Source organism: Strix uralensis, chromosome 1, assembly GCF_047716275.1.
Source record: "Strix uralensis isolate ZFMK-TIS-50842 chromosome 1, bStrUra1, whole genome shotgun sequence".
NCBI lineage: Eukaryota > Metazoa > Chordata > Aves > Strigiformes > Strigidae > Strix > Strix uralensis.
The window spans coordinates 17,917,785-17,938,748 of NC_133972.1; the positions used below are offsets into that span (position 1 = coordinate 17,917,785).

A 20,964-nucleotide genomic window follows, 5' to 3' on the forward strand; every position below is an offset into this window, starting at 1 on the left:
AATGGCAGATGACTGACTTCAAGAAATATTGCTAAAACAGTGGATCAAAAATGGAGGAGTGTGAAGTGCAGACTAGCTACTTGTAGGTGTCCTGGAGGTTAGATGAGAGAATGACTGAGGAAGAAATCCCCCCTGGAAAACAGCCTGTGCGTGGGAAGGGCATGCCTGGTTGACAACACTGGGGATGCAGTAGGACCCTGCCCAGAAACAGCAGAAACAACAGCTGAAGAGAGCAGGAGCTAACCAGGTATTCACTGAAGGGTAAAGTTCTGGAAAAACTACACTGGGTTAAAAGATGCTCAATCTGTAGAAAGCACCCAGGTAGGAACTGGAAGAAAATGTACAGTCACCATACGCATAGTTTAATTCATAAAGGACTCATGCTGAGCCACCACAGATGGCATAGAGTACCAGCTACCGCTTAGGATAAGGACTCTGCAACGCAGCTGAAACTCTGTGGTGCCACATGTGTTGTTAATGCTGTGTACACTTGGTACTGAAGGAATCACAAGAGCAGCCATGTTTTCCTGTGTGATGTTCAGTTGCACCTACCAGGAGGAGGAAGTGAGTGAGCAGTTTTTAGTCCCTTAATGGTGTTTTTTTGTTGCCTACAGGGAGATAAATGGTTATAAATTACTTGTAACTCCCCCAAAGGGCATGCTCCCAGGAACATCGTTTGGAAATTAGCAGTTGATGGCAGTGTAGCTAGTTACCTCTGACCCTGATTCTGTGTTTGTAGAGATGCAACCACTGAAGGCTGAGATGATGGTAGATGGGTTGCTGAGCTTACCGCGACGGTTTATGCATGTAGTCATCAGATTATTGTGATCAGGTTTCTGTATGCCCTGGTTATTTCACAAAGTTTTCCAATGGTTCCAGCCAAGCAAGGTCTGAACAGACTATGCCAGTGCAAAGCTTATCCATCCACATGAGGGCTCTCAGGAAAGGTGAACGTGATTGCACTTTAAACTGGATCTGTTACACTGCATTAAGCATTGAAGACGGTGTTTGTATTCCAAATTAAAGAGGTTTTTTTCCAAGTCTCTTTATTCCAATACCAAAACAAAGCCTAGAAAAGAGGGAGCTGCATTTCTATCCAGGAAGACACTAAAAAGCAGTCAGGAAAAAATTCCAAGGGATGCCTTTTCTTGAGAAGGACTTTACACCCTTTAAAAAAATCAAACAATGTCTCCTTGCAGATCCAAAATGTGAGAGTTTGCCTCTCTGTAGTACTTTTCAAGCACCTGCACAGGAGGAATAGAAAAGAGCAAGCAGACAATTTGGGGTGAGAAAAAGAGCTTATTGCCTTTCCATTTCTGTTCTCTGGCTTGCTCCCCCTCCGCATGGTGGGAAAAGTGACAGCTCCAGGCACTTGACCAACTGTGTTTACCTGGTAGTGCTTAACCAGCTTGATAACTATTGCTAATTCTGAGTCAAACAGATTTATCCATATAACTCAGTCTTTTTGTGTGCAATAACCTTTCTGCATGAGTTGCTTTTCCAAGATGGTCGGTGAAATGAAATTGGATGCCATTTCATTTGTACATCTGCTACTACTGTTTTTATTTACTTGAACTGCTGAATTGTTGTGCAGCTTACAATACAGACAGTGTTTTTATTGGAGGTTTGGAGAATAAATGTCACATCTATGGAGATAAGCAGAGAAGAAGAGGGAGCCAGTGGACATTCTTCCAAATTAGCAAGGGAGACGTGAATGATTTAGACGACTTCAGAAGATCCACATGCAAATGCACTGTCACTGCAGAGCATGAATTTGCAGTATGCCCTTCTTAAACCTGCTCAGAGCCACTGTTGCCTTTCAGTTTTGGAAGTTGTTCACGTGGAAGAGAAGCACTTAAATACATCTGTAATGCTTATGATGATACATGACAAGTACTTTTCAGTGGAGTTTTCTGTAATGACTGATTTTCACAAATCATCAATGTCCTTGGAGTGTCTCTCTGTCACCTAAAAACATGATTACCTGGAAAACATCGGTAGTGGAACCTGCCAGAATTCTGTATTTCTGACATTGGTATAGTCCACATTATGGTGGGATTATTTTGGACATTTAAGCAAGGTGGATGGGACAGAGTTGTGTTCTGTGAGTCCTCTTTGCAAGTGATAAATTGAACTTCTGCACCATAAGGAAACCATATCTTTACTAGAAAGCTTCCCAAATGTCCACATGCATCATAAAAATGGGAGACATTCTGTTTGAACGGAAGTGTTTTCAGTAAAAAAAAGATTAGTAACTGGTGAAAGGCCAAATAAAGATATATTTTAAGTGCTACGAAGGGATTTATTCTTGAACTAGGAGTAGGTGCTACTTAGCTGTTGAGCAGTGAAGCATTGTATGACACAATAGACTTGGCAAAATGAATAATTTCTAACTCCGGTAGATCTGTAGCTCTCTAGTATTCAGAAATACCAACCAGCTTTTGAACTTTCATTGGAATTGCTTGCAAACAGTTGGATAGACAGGGTAAGAGCTGAATAGATATAATCCACCTGTCTGACTGCTAGCTGGCAAGTCCTGGGAGGAGATATTGATGACAGCAACAAAGATAAGGAAGGAAGTGCATGGTGATTTCAAGAAGAACAGAGTGATGCTTTTGAAACTGACCCTCCCTCATTGGAATATGACCAGATGGTAGCAGAAATAGCTGATGTAGATCTCAGGAAATTAACTTTTACACAATACATTGCAATTTTTTTGGTAATGATGTTAATTGTTGTCCAAAGATGGACATGAGCAAAGTAATATGCTGAATAGGATTTGTTCTCTGGGCACCAGTGTGGTTCAGTGAGTCCATATAAAAACCACACAAGGCAATAGAGGCATAGTACAGACTGCAAGTGCTGCTGAAAACATCCTCTTGCCATCTGATTAGGATGAGCCTGTTCCAGAGAATAAATGGTAGTAACAGGGCATTTTCACAGCTTATGCACTATATGCCTGGTTGTCAGCACTGTGTGAAGATGAAGAAAGTCCTGCAGAACTGATGCAGCTTTTAAAGTTTACCAGGAGATATCGATAAAAACTGCTGAGAGATGCAAAGTAGATCCAAGGCAAACAGTCTTTTCAAGAGCATAACAGCAAGTCCCACACCAAAGAACACTTTTTTTTCTAGCAGGTCAACAAAGTCAAGCTTAAATAGATTCTTGAACAAAGAATAAGAGAAAAATAAGCACATTACAGAGAAAATTTGTCGATGCTGTACCAGAGTTCATATGCAACGTGCTGACCAAAGATCACTGTGTGGAAGTTGAACTCAAATTATCTCAGAAGCAAGAAGATTCATGTATTCTTTTACCTATGTTTAATGACTCAGATGATAGCTGCAAATCAGTCATAACCCACACATATATCCCTGAGCTCTTCCTGCATTCGCGTCTTGCTCAATATCTCAGAAAGCTGAAACACAGTCGTAATTAGGACACTGTTAATGTAGTATAATGGACTGTGTAAAAGTAGCATGTTCTCCTGGAAACTCTGTGTTTGAAGCACTTGAAAGCAAGTAATCCTAACATTTAGGCAAAGGGAATGCAGCTGTCACCTGCCCTTTTTCAATCTCGGCAAACACTGTGCAAACACCAGTTTTGGCAAATGTTTTCATACCAATGATCCTAGTTCAAAAGGGATAAAAGAGCCCACCACATTTATGCCATGGAAATCCCACTTGTTCTGTCATGCTCTCTGCGTAAATTGTCAAGAAGTAATTTGGGGATAAACTGCACCATGTGGATTCCTCCTCCTGTTCTGGATCCATGAAGTCATGGCTGGGTAACTGATGCCAAGAGGAGTTCGGCCAGTTAGTAGATGTTTGTATTGCCATCACCCAAAGCAGTCTGGGCATCTGGAATTCCACTGTCTACTCCCCACCAAAACAGTGACTGCACTATCAGAGACTGCATGAAGAATGGTCTCAAGAGCCCAGAGACAGGCAAATGACAAGTCTGAACCAACCAAAGATTGATTATAAGGAGGAGAATTATGTGCAGTATCATCTCAACAGAGATTCTGAAGAGGCGAATTATGGTATTAGAAATTTTAGAAACAGTAGTTTTTTCCAAGAGGCTTACAGCAAATCTAACATGCTTTCATTAACAAAAAGAATGTACTTACTTTCCTAGCATTTGAAAATAATACATATGAAAAGTGTCATAATGCAAAATATATTCATCAGAATTTAGGAGGGTACTCTTATTAAGAATCTAATCACATCTACTAAGCTACTGGTGAACAAAGATTATTACAATTGATGGGAGCCTATAGACAGAGAGATCTGAAAAACAAAATCAAGGAAAAAAGATCTCAGGTGACACCAATAACATATTTCTTTCCATGGTTCCTTGACTTTGAAGAGAACTTGGGATAATGCAGCAAGTTCTCATGACTTACTGTGAGACACTGGTGGTAGACTGTTACAGACTAGAACTGGATGAATTTTTTAGAAAATTGGAAAGGAATTACTGGCTAGAGTTGAACTAAAATAGGAATCCTGTAAGAGCTTGATCAAAGAAAAAATACTGTTTTGTGCAACCAGGATAATTTTGTGTGATGTGGGATGAAACATTTTATTACTTTTCTTTTAATATTGCTATTCTTTAGTAAAATTTTTCACTCCTGTTGTTAAATGTTAATTTTTTAAAAAAGAGAATGCAGTTTTACAATGAAAACCCAAAGTTTTAATGAGAGAATGGTAGGGTTTCCTCAGGATTTTCTCTCTCTCCTTGTCTCCCTCTCCCCAGCCTGAAGTGATGAAATGCAGGAGACAGTCGCTGAGGCAGCCAGTCGATAGGAAACCCTTCACACGCCTCTTCTGCTAAAGGGAATTCTTTGCCGCCTTTGATCACAGGCAAGAAGCGGCCAGAAAAAAAGTTGAGTTCTGCCTGCATGTGGCTGAGGTGGTGGTTTGCAATGTTCCTACAAGCCCTTTGATTTCTAGGGCGAGGTGTTTCCCCATTGTGCCTCCTCCTGCCTGGCTCCTCCGGCCTCCCTGGCACCACCTTCATTGATGCACGTTAGAGATGCTTCGCCTTCTTGTCAGAGGGAAACTGTAAAATGAATGGGTTTGAGATCTGCAGAAGGGCTTATTTAAATGTGTACCTATAGCGGGCACGCTGGGCAGCGAGGGGAGCGTGGCCGGGTCTGAGTCATGGGGTCAGGTAGCCCCTGCTGCCATCGGGAGCTCAGGAGCAGGCTGGAGGGCTCTGCCAGGCTCCCACCCTGGCTGGGCTCAGCAAACCATATCGGATGGCCAGGCTGACTGATGAGGGGAGCCGTGCCTGCTGTTTTACAGTTGGGGTTTTATGCCAAATACTTTCCTGGGGTCTCTTCTGCAGTGACGTTAATGTCCTTGACAGGTGGCCATCACTATAGTAGGGTGAGTCGTGGTGCTTGAGAAAATAGAACCTTGAAGCGACAGCATAAGGACATATATCCTTCCCTGGTTGTACTTTTCTGTTTTATGGAGCTGTAAGGAATCACTTTTCCTCCTTTGTGAGGAGATAAGTCAAAAGTAATTTATATTCTTTTTTCAGATCAAACTAACTCTCCAAGTTCTGCCAAATGAATTGGGGTGAAAAAAGAGCAAATAAGGCTCCTGATCTTGGTATGCTCTCCAGGCACAGAAAGATAGACAAGCCTGGATGAGAAGAGAAAGTTTCCTGCTCATCGTGCATCTTAAAGGTCAGTGCCCCTTACACTACATCACTCCCTCCTACCTTTAGGTGGTAAATAGTTCACACAAACCCAGAGTCAGACGATTTAGATCTGGAGCTAGGTTTCAAAGGCTCCAAAAATCAACTTTCTCAGCAGATCTGGGCTTAACTTTGAGCTCATTGGGAAAATAAAGTTCAGCTGCAAAAACTCCACATGGGGTGTGAGATCTGTTTCGCGGCCTCAAATGTGGGTGGTGGGAAACAGTTCTGGTGTCAGATTATGGCCATGTTAGATTCTAGCAAAACTGGATTTTGTTTTTATTTTAGTTCTGCAGAAAGAAGTTTAAAACCCCGCTGAACTCATCAGCCTGGTGCTGCAGTTTCCAAAGTCTTTTCTGAGTGCATCTGTCCAACACAGCGTTGCACTGACTGCCAGGTAAAACTGAAATATGTTGCTCCTCATAAAATACCATGTCATGCCATTAAATGCTTAGGGAGAAATATGTATGCAACTGACTGATCAATGGATAACTGAAAGACAGTTCCATCAACATATCTTTAAAATCCTAAGAACATTTTCTTCTTCTTCTTCAAAGATATTTTAGGGCTAGGATGGAAAATGAGTGTGTATACCAACTTAACGCTGTGTTATTTTTTGCATGGCTAGCCAGACCTGCCTGCTGCCCTTCTACCTGCATGCTGAGGTCTGCACCTTCCCTTACCCTCCCTGTACAAGCAGGGGACCTACATAAAAACTATCCTTTCTGAAGAGCCACCTCAAGGGAGGGCAGTTATCTGTAACCTCCATGTAATCCCATGTTGTGGTTTCTGGTAGCTTCCTTACTGCGCAGATCTTCTGACTAATCTCTTGTCTCACAGTTCATATTCTTATGTTTAATTTCTCTGTGGGGCACTTGGGCCAAATCCTTAAGTGGTGTAAATCATGATGGTGCCATTAGCCATACTGATTTCAGCAAAGCTTCACTGATTTATAGCAGCTGAGGGTCCGTACCCTATTTAAAAACAGAGTTTTCTGAACTCTGAATTCCTGGACATTTTTAAACCTATTTCTTAGAAATGGATATAGCTGAAATAAATAAATAAATGCATAAAGTCAAGAGTATTATAGGATGTGGCTCTGTTTCCATGGAAACCTGATCTTTTTCTTATCCAGTTTTTTTTTCTCCGTTAGCCAATATAACCTCTCTATCCTTCTATTAAAACTCCTCCTCATTAAGCACAAGGTTGCAGGGTTGCAAGAGAAATGTGGGCAGAGAAATATCAGCTTTTGCATCTGTTTGGTGAATTAAAAAAAAAAAAAAAGCATCTGAGCTGGAAGGAAGAATGTGGAGGAGGGTAAAAGTAGCAGGAAATATAATCGTATTAAAAATAAAAATATGAATCAGTTTGGGTAATCACTCCATAAACTGGTAGTGGGCATGCAATCCATAAGTCGGTATCTTTTCTTCCTGTATTTGTTCCACTCCGTGTTACATTAAGAGATGCTCTGTCACTTAGGTGTACAACAGGGTGTAGTTTGGAGTAATATGATATGATACTAGTTACGTAATGGTATGTGACCAATAACATTTAAAAGCAGAATTTGCTGGCTGACTGGATTGATGGGTTGATGATGAAGGGGGAGTTGGATATTGTGGCAGTTCTCTGTCTCTGTCTCATTTTCATTTCTGAGTCACTTTCTCAGCCATGGTGACAGGTCTTTCACATTGAGAACTGCCAATGAAGGATTCAATTCTCTTCTGAAAACCTTCTGCTAATTAATTCATACTCTGAAATGCACCTGAATGACAATGGGGGCTTCTGAGCTATTCCTGAGTGCTTCCTACTGGGCCAGATTGCTCTTTCTGTCATAACTTTGCACACAGCTTTTGTCCTGTCTACACTGCTGGTAATGTAGTGGTGATTTTTTTAAGTGGTGACCTGACCCAGCCTTGGGAGCAATAACATTGTTTTTCTCTCTCCCTCTGTTTTGTGGTTGCTCAATAATGTAGTGTGCTTCAGTGGCAAGGTGATGAACTTCTACTGTTGACAGGAGTGCAAGTGCTGAAGTCAAGAGATATTACAGAAAATTACATAAATATTCCTGCATTTTTGTCACCAGTGGCAGCTAGTGTTTTTTAAGCCCATCTTGTGTAAAGATCTTGTTTCAGTAAGCTCCAGGCTGGTCCTGATCTCAGTGTAGTCTTGCAGGTCTTGTGAAGCTGTGATTTCTTCTGCATGGAGAAGGGTCAAGCAATTTGACCGTGGATGAGATCAGAGGGTGTGAAAGCTCCACAGGGGTGAAAATGTTTTTTTGATTTTCTGAAAAAGCATTAGTCAAGCTTATGTGGTATATGTAAATATTATTCATAGTGAATTTTATGACACCAATTGTGTGTCTGACAGAAAGATATACACTCTAAAGTGTCAAATGACATCTTCTTTTTCCCTCCCTTTCATGCTCCCAACAACTGTAATTCCTCCTTTATGTTGCCTGGCTTCAGAACATGGCTTCCACAGGAGTTTAATTCACTCATGTCTGAAAACACATTTGGGAGTAGGGCAAAACAGACATCCTTCTTTCCAGATCTCCACGCTTGCTCTGTCTTCCCTGACAGCTGGGAACTGCAGCTGGCTCCTCTTCATCATTACAGCGCAGCTGCCCTCTTCCTTCAGCAGCATCTGTTTCAGTGTCCTGTGAAGCTGGTGGCCAGGAAGGAGCCAAGGCCAACCAGAGGGATATGGCCACACTTCTGATTTGCTCATGGAGCAGTAGTAAAACTGGTTTATGTGTTGTCAAGGTGCTAATCAGGCCTGCAAGTGAGAACCTTGTCTGTGATACAGCCACTTTTCTCACCCTAAGCATTCAGCAGAGTTTTGTGTCAGAGAAGTGAGGTGTAAAACTAACTGAGCACGTTGTGTTCATTGTGGCTCGGTGGAGCCATGTTGTATGCACTTTGCAAACCAGGGGGCTTATTTGAAGCAACCAAGCTGGATTTCCAAAAAATCTTCCATGCTATGGCCCCGTCGCTGGCCATATATCCAGGTGTCCAGTCCTAAGAGGGAAAGGCTGGGCATCTGTTAAGCAGGCTGCAAGGTGAATAACTTTTTGCTGGGCTGAAATGAATTCTTGCCACCTTTATATGCAACTGACTCTCTTTCCTGGGATCCTGTATTTCTTCCTCTGTCACATAAACAAATATTATCTGTCATATGGCTAAAATGCCTCTGTCACATGCTTTGTACCCTTTGTGTGACAAGGCCCTGCTTGTACCAACAACATGTGACCAGATACATGTCAGTCATATAATAATAAGGCAGAAGAACTCTGTGATAAGGCAGAAGGTGACCTGAGAGATGACATGAACTGCACATCCAAATAGTTGGATATGACTTCTTCAGATCACTCACAAACTCTCTCACAAAAGCAAGTTATGATGCTTGTCATCAGTAGAAGCAGAGAAAGTCTCCATTTCCCATCGCCAGAAATGATCTCCAGATTCATTCAGTTCCCACAGAGATACTGATTTAATTAAATATGTATCACTTCCTCTAATTATATCTTGGATAAACTTGGTGGGAGTAGGGAATAGGAAGGGGGAATTCCCATGGGAAACATCAAGCATGTTACTAATCTGATTTAGAGCCTTTTCTTTACCTAGGAAAATGTATCCTCTGCTAATCCTAGGATGCCTTTGTTCTTGCACTGGTCTTCCTTGCAGGAGAGACATCTCTCAAGAGATCTTTCAAGAAGAGATCTTGGCTACAGGAATGTGCTATACCACCAGCAAAGTGCCCAATTACTGATTCGCAGATACAAAGGTCAGAAGAAACCATTTATCTTGTCTGAGCTCCTGCATAACACAGGACATGAGATTTCACCCACTAATTCCTGCATTAAGCCCACAACTTCTGTCTGAGCTAGATAGTGTTTTCTGTATGCCCTGCATTAGTGCTTTATTTCCCACCGTGGGATTGTCTCGTGTTTTATGGATGTACTTTCAGTGGAGAGTAGCTTCAGTGCCCTCTTCCCCTCCCTTCAGGTAGTCACATCATCTGACAGTTCTGTGGGGCCGAGAGTGGAAAGCGGCTCCTTGGGGTCAGAGGTCTACTGACCTCTGGGCTGTGGCAGAGGGAGCTGGAGGGACGCTCTGGTGCAGTGCTGGGAATGCAGGAGTTGCTGCTGCAGTAACCAGAGGTTGGGAGCCAAAGTTGCAGAGGGAGTGGAAATCTACTAGGAGTGGTCTGGTCCAGTGGGAGCTAGATTGAGCTGTCAAATGTACGTCACATAACCAACGATTGCCCACCAGGTTGTTATGGAGTTTGAGTGGATTTATGAGGACAGTTCTGGGGTTTGATTCTTGTTTTTTGTTTACTGTCATTCTACTTCTTATAGTTGAGATTTTTTTATTAAATATTTACCTATTTAGAATTCAAGTATGCGTTCAGGTACACACAACAGTAAAGCAGCTCTGTATATTGAGCTAGTAATTCTATTGAAATACATGCCTGAGATGACAGCTCGCACAAATGTCAAAAAACAACAGGTATATTTAACTCAGTAGTCAGCTGGATAAACTGATAAGGAAAATATACCTCTTTAATCTGATTGCTATCAGTAGCATATCTTGGGCTCCCAGATTTTTTTTTTCTTCACTGGAAAACAGGAGTGAGTACAGGGTCCTTTGTTGTCAGGTGCTCCCTGTTTTCTTCCAGTGATGTCAGTTCTTCCCTGGGAGGGGTGCTTGCTGTGGAGAAAATGAGCAGAGGAGTGAGATTAAGTCATTGGCAAAAATATAGGGAAAAAAAAGTGAATTTTAGTTTTGATGAGCAAGTAACTTCCATGGATATTTTAACTGCCCTGCTGAGACAGCAGCTGCTTCACCCCAGCCACTCAGCCCTCCAAAGGGCCTGATGGAGTCTTAGTGGATGGGATGCAGGTAACTGAACTCCTTGTGCTTAGCGCAATAGTGTTACACTCTTGGTAGGATCTCTTCTGCATTGTAGAGAGCTCTAGGTATGTCTGCTCGGCCAGCATAAGTATTAATTTAGCAAGCTATGGTGTGGCTCAGGCTGATAGCAGATGGATCACAAGATGCAGTGTTGGAAGACTGAAGGTTATGAGCCTGTTGATTTTGTTGGAGCAGGACTCTGGTAGGAGATTAGACCACTGTGCTGTTTGCTGAAATGCTGAATGACATCCTTTGTGCCCATTGTTAAAGGCATTGTCCTACCTGATCCCAAATCAGAGCTGCATTGATAAAGGAAAATGTGGATAAGAATAAATCTGCATTTTTTTAGGTCAGGCAGAGAACTAGGTAGAATGTGCTCTCCTGTGTTCTTGTTAACATTTTTACAATTAACACTGCCTACAAAACATCCTTGTGCACTTGTGCCAGTCTCTCTTCTCCACAAACTCCAGTGCACCTGGGTCCACTTCTTGCCAGCCTCCTGAAATCCAGGGAATACTTGACACTGGATCTACATTAACACCATATTTTGTTTGCAGCCCATGGTACTTGCTGGGTGCTTTGTCTTCAACAGCCTTTGTTGCAGGGTTGCCAGCTACCATAACTCTTGGGGGGCTGGTAGCACTAAGCTCCTTTCTTCTTTTTTTTAATTATGCATCGTGGTATCACTTTGAAGAAGATTTATTTTCTCAGAAATGACCTCTTCTATTCTAAAGGTGTGAAGGAAGTTTGAAAATATGAACTTCCAAGCTGAAAAACACGTTTTAAGAAATCCCACATAAAATTTCATGAGATCAGAGGATGTGATCAGTGGCTTCTGAATATTGTGTATCTACTGTGACAGTGCACTGTTAACTTTCCTTAGATAGTCTTTTACTGTTTTTCTCTTTTTTCTCCTGGCAGTCTTCCATGTTGCCTTTTGCCTTTTTTTTGTTTTGTTAGACAATGCCAATAGAGTGAAAAGAAGAGCTCTAATATGTGGCATCTGCTGGAATACATTATCAAATTAAAAAAATTAGCACCACAATAGCTCCATTATGTCATAAACTTGAGGATTCTGTGTTGTGTTGACTTCATTATAATTACTCCAGGTGGAGTTAATTATGTTAGGTGTGCCAAAGATCTAGTGATTTCAAATAACTGAGCAAACCTTAAATTGACAAATAGAGATGAATTTCCTATGTCCCTCAAAATCCTTCATTTTGGAGAGAAACTTCTGCCACCCATCTTTGAAATCTCTGCAGTAGTTGGTAGCTTGGCAGTGAATTACCCGATTTTGCTGGCACGTATATAAAACCTGTCTCTCCATAGCAACAAGAGATGATCATGGTAATAAATGCAGCTAAGCCATATATATGTATTTTATTCTGCTGTTCCCTATTCAGTTTGCCTTAAGTGACTTTTCCTTTCATAGTCAGTATAAAGATACCATATAGACTTTTAGGGAGGAGTAGTACCAAGACACATAGTTAAGGTTTACAAGATCGAGATGAATTTAGCAGATATCCTTCCCATGCATTGCCTTGAATAGTACAAGAAGGACTATAGGGAGGTGAGCATTTCTCAGTAGAAAGCAGTTGGAGAAATGTGTCAGTTTAAATTTCTTTATGCTGCTTTCAAAATCCCAATCTCGCTTTTTGCTCCAAAGTCCTTTCTAAGTGCCTGCTAAATTCATTGGCAATTGCTGTCTTACTCTCATTTTAACAGGAAGTGGTGGTCATGCACTCATTTAAATAAAAGCCAAAGAAATATATAAGAAGATGAATGCAGAAAGAAAAGGGAAGGGTAGGACTGTAGCAATAGTTTCACCCACTTTGGCTAGTAATGCACAAATCTCTTCTTTTTAATCTAAAAATGAAAAATGCTTTTGATAAATCTTAAGAGTTATTTGATTATGTCATTCACTGTTTTCACCATGTTGCTTTCAAACTTTCTGCATGAATGCCTAGTGTCAGTAGGATATAGCCTCCAGCCTGTGGACCCTATGCAGTTTACAAATCTAGTGGCTGCATCCCAGTCACACCCTTTCCCAGGGGAACTGCATGGTCTTCCCCTGTTGACTTGAAATAATTAATCCATAATTACAGCAAGTCAGACCCGCATGTGGTTGCACCATGGCTGTGGATCCGTTCCCATCAGATATGGAAAAGGAAAGGCTTTACATCATCTCACATCCTAGCAGAGGGCTGGCTGCTAGAAGAACAAGAAAAAGAGAGTCCCTTCCTTCCACAAAGAACTTCATGTTGCAGACACAGGAAAACCACAGTGGGCAGGGCTGGCTGTACCAGGCAGTAAGAGACGTTACTGTTCAGGAAAGAGGGCAGTGCTCTGAGCCACCCAGAGCCCACCCGCCATGTTTGTATATCTCTATGTTATGACTATAAAGCACACTTTTCTATCCTGCACAGTTGTGCCCAAGAATAGTGGAATTGTGGCATATGACATGTGAGCATATGTTGGAAAAATGTATTTTAAAGGGCGCTGCATGCCCTCAGCATGTTTCTCAAAACATCGTTAGCTCCCTGTGGGACATCCTCTCCTCCCCCACAGCAGAGACTTTATAACTGCGGCTTTAAATCTGCAGCAAGAAAACTTTAAAAGCAACTTCACCATCTCAGCTGCCGAGAGACCTTACTATATTCATTCAGATCATTATACCCTACACAACTGTGTAACCTACCTAATTTTTCCTTAATGATTGCTTTCCAACATAAAGAAACATCCCTCCCAAATTGACTCTCTGCAGCCAAAAACAAGAGAGTGACTGGAGGCTGAGAGTGATGAGGATGCATCTGACCTCCTGTTCTAGTCTCATCTCTGCTCAGGAGAGGGCCAGGAAAGGTCACAAGGAGCACAGGGCTAATAACGAGCAGTTTGAGGAAATTGGCCATACAGCTGAGTCACCAGGTGCCTTTTTCTCCAGCTTGCAGTATTTTGCGCTCAGAATGTCCTCTGCTTCTGGCATTCATAAACACATGAATTAAGTTTGCTCAGACATATCCAGAAAATCTGGATATTTATTGACACCAACTGATCTGTAAAACAGAGTTCATATTTTTTCCTGTTTTCTTTCAATGCAGCTTCATTAGATCCAGCATAAAACACAGTAACATACTGCGAGCAACTGAATTATGATTAAGCCTGTAATAATAGCAGAGACATCTGTCAGTGCTGAGCAACAGGTATGTCAGCCTTCCTTTCATCTCCTGAAGGAGAATTATAACAGTGGGCGAAATGAAGGAGGATGAGGTAATGACAGTTGTCTCTAACCTTCGACAAGAAAGTCAAGCAATACTCCTATAGTTCTTTACTGCGGCAACACAGATATAGATCACAGAATCATAGAATTGTTTAGGCTGGAAAAGACCTTTAAGATCATCAAATTCAACCATTAACCTAGCACTGCCAAGTCCACCACTAAACCATGTCCATAATCACCACATGTACACGTCTTTTAAATACCTCCAGGGATGGTAAAAATATTGAACATTTCACGAATTTGCATGTCATGCTTGTGCAGGGGCCATGATAATCTTCTCTGTATCGTTCCAATTTTAGTACATGTGCTGCCAAATTGAGGTTCTCTCATACGCCATAGCAGTCGTGTGTAGTTTCATATCCAGAGAAAAGTCAGGAGTATTTTTATTATTTCAGATTTATATATTTTAGTTGCATAAAAATAAAGTGTTTTCCTTTTTCATAATATGACATTAATCATCTATTTTGATGTGGAATAGCAGTGTACGGTTGTAGGTAGCATGAAGAAACCAGTCTAAACAGCGTTGCCAATGGAGACAATGAAATCACTCGGATATTCAAAGTTAGGTTTGAATACTGCTGTGGATCAGGTCTTTAAACCATAATAGAAAGAAGAGAGGAGACATAGTTTCAGTCCAATACTGTTGTAAAAAACTGAACTATCCCTAAGTGCTTTAGTCCCATTGAGAGGACAAGAGCTTGTAAGGAACTGAAAGAAGTAATGCCTCAAACATTCATCAACACAAAAAACCTCGAGGACAAGCTGTGGCCTTTGGATTAGTCTAAGGAATGTCACCCAAGGAGGTGGGAGTGTATTGAAGGATGCACCCCCACTCCCTTGCAGTTGGATTGACAAACTCCTTATCTGTCTCAAAGGGGCAGACATAGACTGAGCGAAACCCTATTGTGCAAGCCAGACACCATGCTTGCCTTGCTTAATGACTTGTGTCCTGGTTTAGCCAGGATAGGGTTAAGTTTCCCCAGCAGTGGGGGGGAAAGTTCTAGCCGGGTTATTCATATGCCATGCTGACATCACGTCCAGGTCCAGGCGCCAGAGCACGGGAAGAATCGGTGGACACGTGGGTTGGCGCAGCCGGTTCTCTCACTGCTGTATCGGTATATACCTTGCTCTGTTCATTGTTATCACTATTACTGTTATTGTTGTTGTTTGTTGTGTTGCTGTTACACTGCTGTATTAAACCTTTCCTTATCTCAGTCTCGGGGCTTTGTATTTCACTCCCTTTGTGGGGGAGGGGCAGCGGCCACGTGGTCTCAGACCCCAGCAGGGGCTAGACCATCACAACTTGATAATGACTAATGGCTCCTTCACCATTGCAGTGGTAACGAGAACTGATAAGAGGTGAGCATTTCTGGGATGACTGATAAGATCTCTGGGAACAGAGAAAAAAACAAAGCTGGGCAAGGACCACCGACCACCAACTCAACTGGAACCCATGCTCCACCTTTTTCCTCGTCTCTCAGGGAAATGAATTTGTGGAATAACTGCCCCTCCTCGTCTAGTATGCTAATCAGCTAATAAGATGAATTTAAAAAGGCAACAGAAACTTTGCTGTGTGTGCACCCATCACCCAGGATTACCAGACCTGAGACAACTCTGGATCTAGGGGTGCTGATCCTCATTTCTTTGACTCTTTCTCTCCTTTCTTTTCCTTTCCTTTCTTTTCTTTCTCATAGATTTACAAGGGACACATTGCTTATTATCCTTTTCCAAGTTTAAATTGTTCTCAAAAGTAAAACATTTTAACAGGTCATTTGGTGTCGTTTCACCTTAATTTAACCTGAGGGGATCACAGAATCATTGAGATTCTCTGGGCTTCCAGTCCGGGTCATGACAGAGCTATGAGTGTTCATTGCAGGAAATACTCAATTCATGAGAATGTATTTAGCAAAATACGGAGTAATTGTGTTAAATTTTTATTTGGAGCTCAATTTTACCTGTTCTTAAATTACACCATGGTATGGATATAAAAGAAACCAGTATTTTCCTCTGAAGAAGTAATTTCACTTAAGCTATAAAATAATTAGAAGCTTGAAGCAATTATAATACCAATCAGTCATTCAGAAATGGTATCTCCAAACTAAATGCTTTCTTGGAGAAATACGTCCTGAGCTGGGATACCTGTATACCCTGACCACATTACAGTGTTCTTGATCAGAGTACGGAAAGTATTTCAGTGACCCATCACTGTACTCAGAATGCTGCAGCAAGTACATTTTATTTATTCCTTTCCTTAACTTTTTAATAAATGTCATTGTGGTAATTTCCTGTATTCCAAAGAAATATGTTCTTTCCTGTATACCTAGCTCTATGCATTCTGTCAGGTAGCAAATGTTACTGCTGATGGACAGCTTGAGCTCTTTCTTTCAAGCTAATGGTTTCATTGTCTGAAGCTCATGCTGGTATTTGAGACTTATATTTTAAAGTCTGGAATTCCAAAATAACAGAAATATCAAGTGAATGTGTCCATGGCAATTCTTTTCAAAATAATTGGGAGACAGGGAAGAAAACAGACAAGTGAAGCATATGTAGCAATAGATGTTTTTTTTAAAAAAAAAATCTTTAAAACCCAAATGTCAAGAGAAATAGCTAAGGAATTCTCCTTTCCATTAAAGCAATGAAGAAGAAAGAAGCTGCTGCACTACAGAGAGCTAGAGAGAAGTGAAAATGGCACTGCTTAATCCACAGCCATGCCCTGGATTTTATGCCCAGATCTCCCAGATACCTCACAAAAGACAAGAATATATCATAGAATCATAGAATGACAGAATCATAGAATCATTCAGGTTGGGAAAGACCCTTGGGATCATCGAGTCCAACCATCAGCCCTACTCTACAAAGTTCTCCCCTACACCATATCCACCAACATCTCATCTAAACGACCCTTAAACACATCCAGGGATGGTGACTCCACCACCTCCCTGGGCAGCCTGTTCCACTGTCTGACCATTCTTTCTGTGAAAAATTTTTTCCTAATGTCCAGTGTAAACCTCCCCTGTTGCAGTTTAAAACCATTCCCTCTTGTTCTGTCACTAATCACCTGTGAGAAGAGACCAGCACCAACCTCTCTACAATGTCCTTTCAGGTAGTTGTAGAGAGTGATGAGGTCTCCCCTCAGCCTTCTCTTCCTCAAGCTAAACAGTCCCAGCTCCTTCCATCGCTCCTCATAGGATTTGTTCTCCAGGCCCTTCACCAGCTTCGTTGCCCTCCTCTGCACTCGTTCCAGCACCTCAAGATCTCTCTCGTATTGAGGTGTCCAAAACTGGGCACAATACATATCAGTGGTTCCAGAGCAGTTTTGCTGTCAAAGCATGAGTGTGGGCAGCAGGGAGAGGCATTTCTAGAAAAGCAAGTCCAAAAATTGTTCTGCTTGTTGCTCCTGCTGCTGTATTTTTGAAGCCTCTCCAGAAGCCTCTGTGATGAGTAGGAAAAGAAAACTGAAGAAAGACTATTTTTTGTCCTTGCAGGACTGTAGGTTGAGGCCACGTGCGTGGGGCACAGGAGCCTAGGCTGACTCATACGCAAGCTATTAAGCTGCTAAGTCTTTCACGTCTGGTTATTGCAGAGCTGGAAGGACTGATGTTAGTGTTATTCCTTGAAGATGGATTTAACAGCCTTCACAAGCCATATCATTTCACACAGGATGCTGTGCTAGAGCAGGTCAGGCTTTATGAAAGCCAGGTTCCTGACATGAGTGATTTCCTGGATTCACTCACCCGCTCAGAGTCAGCTCCCCATTCTGGTAATGCTGTTACCCTGGTTTTAAGCAAGGCTCTCTGCAGATAAGGTGGGCTGTTCTCTAAGAGCCATTTGCAGGATTGAGCCCAAGGGCCTAATGTTCTTAGCTTTTTACTGCAATTAGAGGTACTGGGAATGAAGCTCTTTATTCTTTCAAAGGCCCATTCAAAGGTGAAAAAAAAAACCCAAACCAAATCAGAACAGACAAAGTCTACCTCTGAGTCTTCTATCTCTGAGCTGTAAAAGAAGAATGTGATTTTTACATGGAGTATGCATGGGACCATAAGGCATCCGCTTGTCAGACAGCATGTGCATCCACTGCCCTGTAAGATAGGAAACATTTCTCTTATGCCATTCAGTTAGGGGATCTACACATGTAAATTTAGGGCATGACGATGGCTTCTGGTGAGTAGATGATCTATCTCAGGGTTCACCTGCTGCCTGATTGTAAGTATGGTTGCGGTCCTGCCTGTTTTTTCATCCTTTCTTTTCTATGTATGTGCACATGCAGCCTTGCTTTCATTAAATACAGATTTCCTTGATGTTTATGCAGGATACATGTATATTTCTATCAAGTCAGTTGCAATTGAATGGAACATGCCAAACTTCCCAAAGCAAATACAAGCTGCCTGCTATATCTCTACTAGAACATAACATAGAAGCCAAATCTTATCTCAGTCCTTTCCTTGGGAACGATTAATGCTCACTCATCTGAGTCCAACTTTTTACAGCTCATATTACAATGTTTCTTCCCAATTATGCTTAAAACACAGTGGTATATGGCGTTTCTATATAAGGAATATACTAATGTGTTTTGTCACCCAACACATGGTAAAAGTTTTTCAGTTCCCAGGAGAAATGGTCTGTGTGTGTGTGGGAGTTACAGCCACACAAGTCCAACTGCATATATTCTCTGCAGTATGCTTCATTTTTTTGAAAGTGAAATAAAACCAACATCAATAGTATAATTTTTTTCTGCCTTGAAGAAAAAAAAGACAAAGTCCTGGTAGAAGAATATGAGGAGAATGAACAGAAAGATGACCAAGGAAACATTACTGACAGCATGCATGTATACTTAATAAAGGGAAAGGAAGGGGAAATTGGGCTAAAGCAATGGATTGGCCTCCTTGTGCTTTGATATCGCTCACAATGTGTGGTAGTTTCGTCATAGGCTTTGGTGGAGGTGGGTGTCTGAGGTAAGTCAACCCAACCAGATTATCCTGTATGATGTGCACAGTGAAGCATCACTGTGGGGCTGTGCTGAAAAAAGCGTCAGGTCCAGGGGGACCAGCTGTTGATAGAGAGGGTGCGTTAATGCAGTGTGCCAGCCTGCTTGCCTGTTTGTCAGCTCCTCTGCTTGTCTTGCTCTATGCAGTTCCCAAAACGGAGATCCAAACAGCAGTTAGACAGCACAGACAAATGCACAGGAATAAGCAAAGAGTTTCAGTGAAATGCCCCAATATGTGTCCTTTTACTCCTTCTAAATGCTGGTAGACTTCCCCTTACCAATCCTTCTTGTTTAAAATAGAGATGTGTTCTGCAGCATCCAGACATTAATGCTGAATAGATGCAGCCTTTTCTATCTGTCAGTTAACCTGCTGCTACTCACTGTGATCTGCAAGAAGCCCACCTAACCTTACCTTGACCTCTAAAATGCACTAAATTTTCAGGACACTATTCAAAATAGACTGCGCAGTGCTTGTGAATCTGGGGCAGAAGTATTTTATGACTCTGCTACTTCAGGTGTAGATCCATGTGCCTTGGCCTGTTCAGTAGTTACTGTTAAACTCTTTGGGGGTTTTGTCTTTGAAATGATCAGTTCAGTGCAACAAGGAAGGGAGGATCATTGGAAAACCAAACCAGAGAACAACAGAAAGGCTTTAGGAAAGAACATTTGGTTGGTGGGAGGAGATGAGGAAGGAGAGGACAGTGATGAACTAGTGACTGTGTTGTTGATGTAGGTGATACTCCTAGGGCCTCCTCCCAAGCCACTGACAAGACTGACAGTGATGGCAGGATGTCATTAACTGGTTAAACAGACGTTTGGAGTGGAGGAATGAGGGATGGTTGCTCCATGTGGGATATACAAGTCTGTGTTTAAGCAGGGTGAGTTGGGAGCTTTTCAAACTGCCTGGATCATGACACACACCTCAGCTGCGTTCCCAGATGCACACAGGGGTAAGGGGCAGGTTTGCGTCCATCTCCATCCTGCTTGGCCTCTGGGAGGACGCCTCTGTGTTTGGGGTGGAGAGGAGCCATTTTGTGTTTAGAGCAGCTCTCTGGTCTGGAGACTTGAGAGACCATGACTCTAAGGCAGAGACTCAAAAGCACTCACACGTACCTGTTATTTCAGATGCAGCTGGGCTTTGCTCAGCCCCCAGGGGAGGGGGGTTTGGGGCAGCAACCATGTATACAGCCTGGTCCTGAGACCCCTTGCCTCCTTGCCCCCTTGCTCGCCCTCGTAGAGCTGCCTACAGCTGCTCTGAAATGAGGACTTAACTTTTCACGGGAAGCAGAGACAGCTAGCAGCCGTTCTTGCAAAGAAAGGCAGTCTTTCTAAAACAAACCAGCATTTCCTTGTCAACCGAATGAGTGCACCACTTGGGTCAGGGCTCTGCCCCTGTAATGTCCTTGTTGGTCAGAGAGTAGCGTATCTGCTCAAGCTTTCTTTCTCAGATCTGGAAAACATTTATCAATGTCTCTCTCACTCCCCCTTATCCATCATATCTCTGCCTCATCTGCTGCCATTCTCAAAGGACTGCTTCGGTCAGAGAAGGAGTCTCTGTTGGAAAGCAGTGCTTAAAAAGGACATTGCTTCCACCTTCTCTTAAAATTAACTGTTCCTTGGTGTCCTTCTCTGCTCAGCTCCAGGTGGCTCATTCGCCTTCAGATCAGATGAGTGAAGGCAAATGTCCCCTTTTTTCCATAGGTCCCCTTTGTCTTTCAACCTCAGGCAAGAGTTTAACCCATTTCTCTTATGACCAGGGTTGAATCAGGCTGTTGAATCACACAACTTAAAAATTAAAATATTTCAGAATATTCTGACATTCACTAGACTTAAGAAAACTGAGTTTTAAGAACACCCTAGTAATTGATTGTTTTGATCTTGACACTTCTTTTTGTGGCAGATATACCCCTGTCAGGATCATGCCATATCATTGTTCTTAAAATCCAGCATCTTTCCCAGGTTTTTCCATCCGCTGCTTCTCTTTCACATCCCTCTCAGTCTGCCTACAGCAATCACTTCAATTTCTAGTCTTTTCCCCATGGCAGTCCTTTTCATCAGTGCCTCCTTAGTTCTTTGCACAGCTC

General features: G+C 42.1%; 1 long non-coding RNA gene and 1 other non-coding gene across 2 annotated transcripts in view; one reads left to right on the plus strand and one right to left on the minus strand.

Annotated features, from left to right (window-relative positions):
- LOC141953070 (uncharacterized) overlaps positions 1 to 16,763 on the plus strand; it is a 149,956-nt gene extending 133,193 nt beyond the window's left edge. The window contains exons 4-7 of the long non-coding RNA XR_012631849.1: positions 4,756 to 4,884; positions 5,548 to 5,695; positions 5,995 to 6,103; positions 16,701 to 16,763. This is a non-coding gene — a long non-coding RNA (uncharacterized LOC141953070). The remainder of the gene's footprint in view (positions 1 to 4,755; positions 4,885 to 5,547; positions 5,696 to 5,994; positions 6,104 to 16,700) is intronic.
- Positions 14,113 to 14,220, minus strand: LOC141935176 (U6 spliceosomal RNA). The gene has a single exon (XR_012626501.1). It is a non-coding gene; the product is annotated as a U6 spliceosomal RNA (small nuclear RNA).
- Positions 16,764 to 20,964: the final 4,201 nt, after the last annotated feature.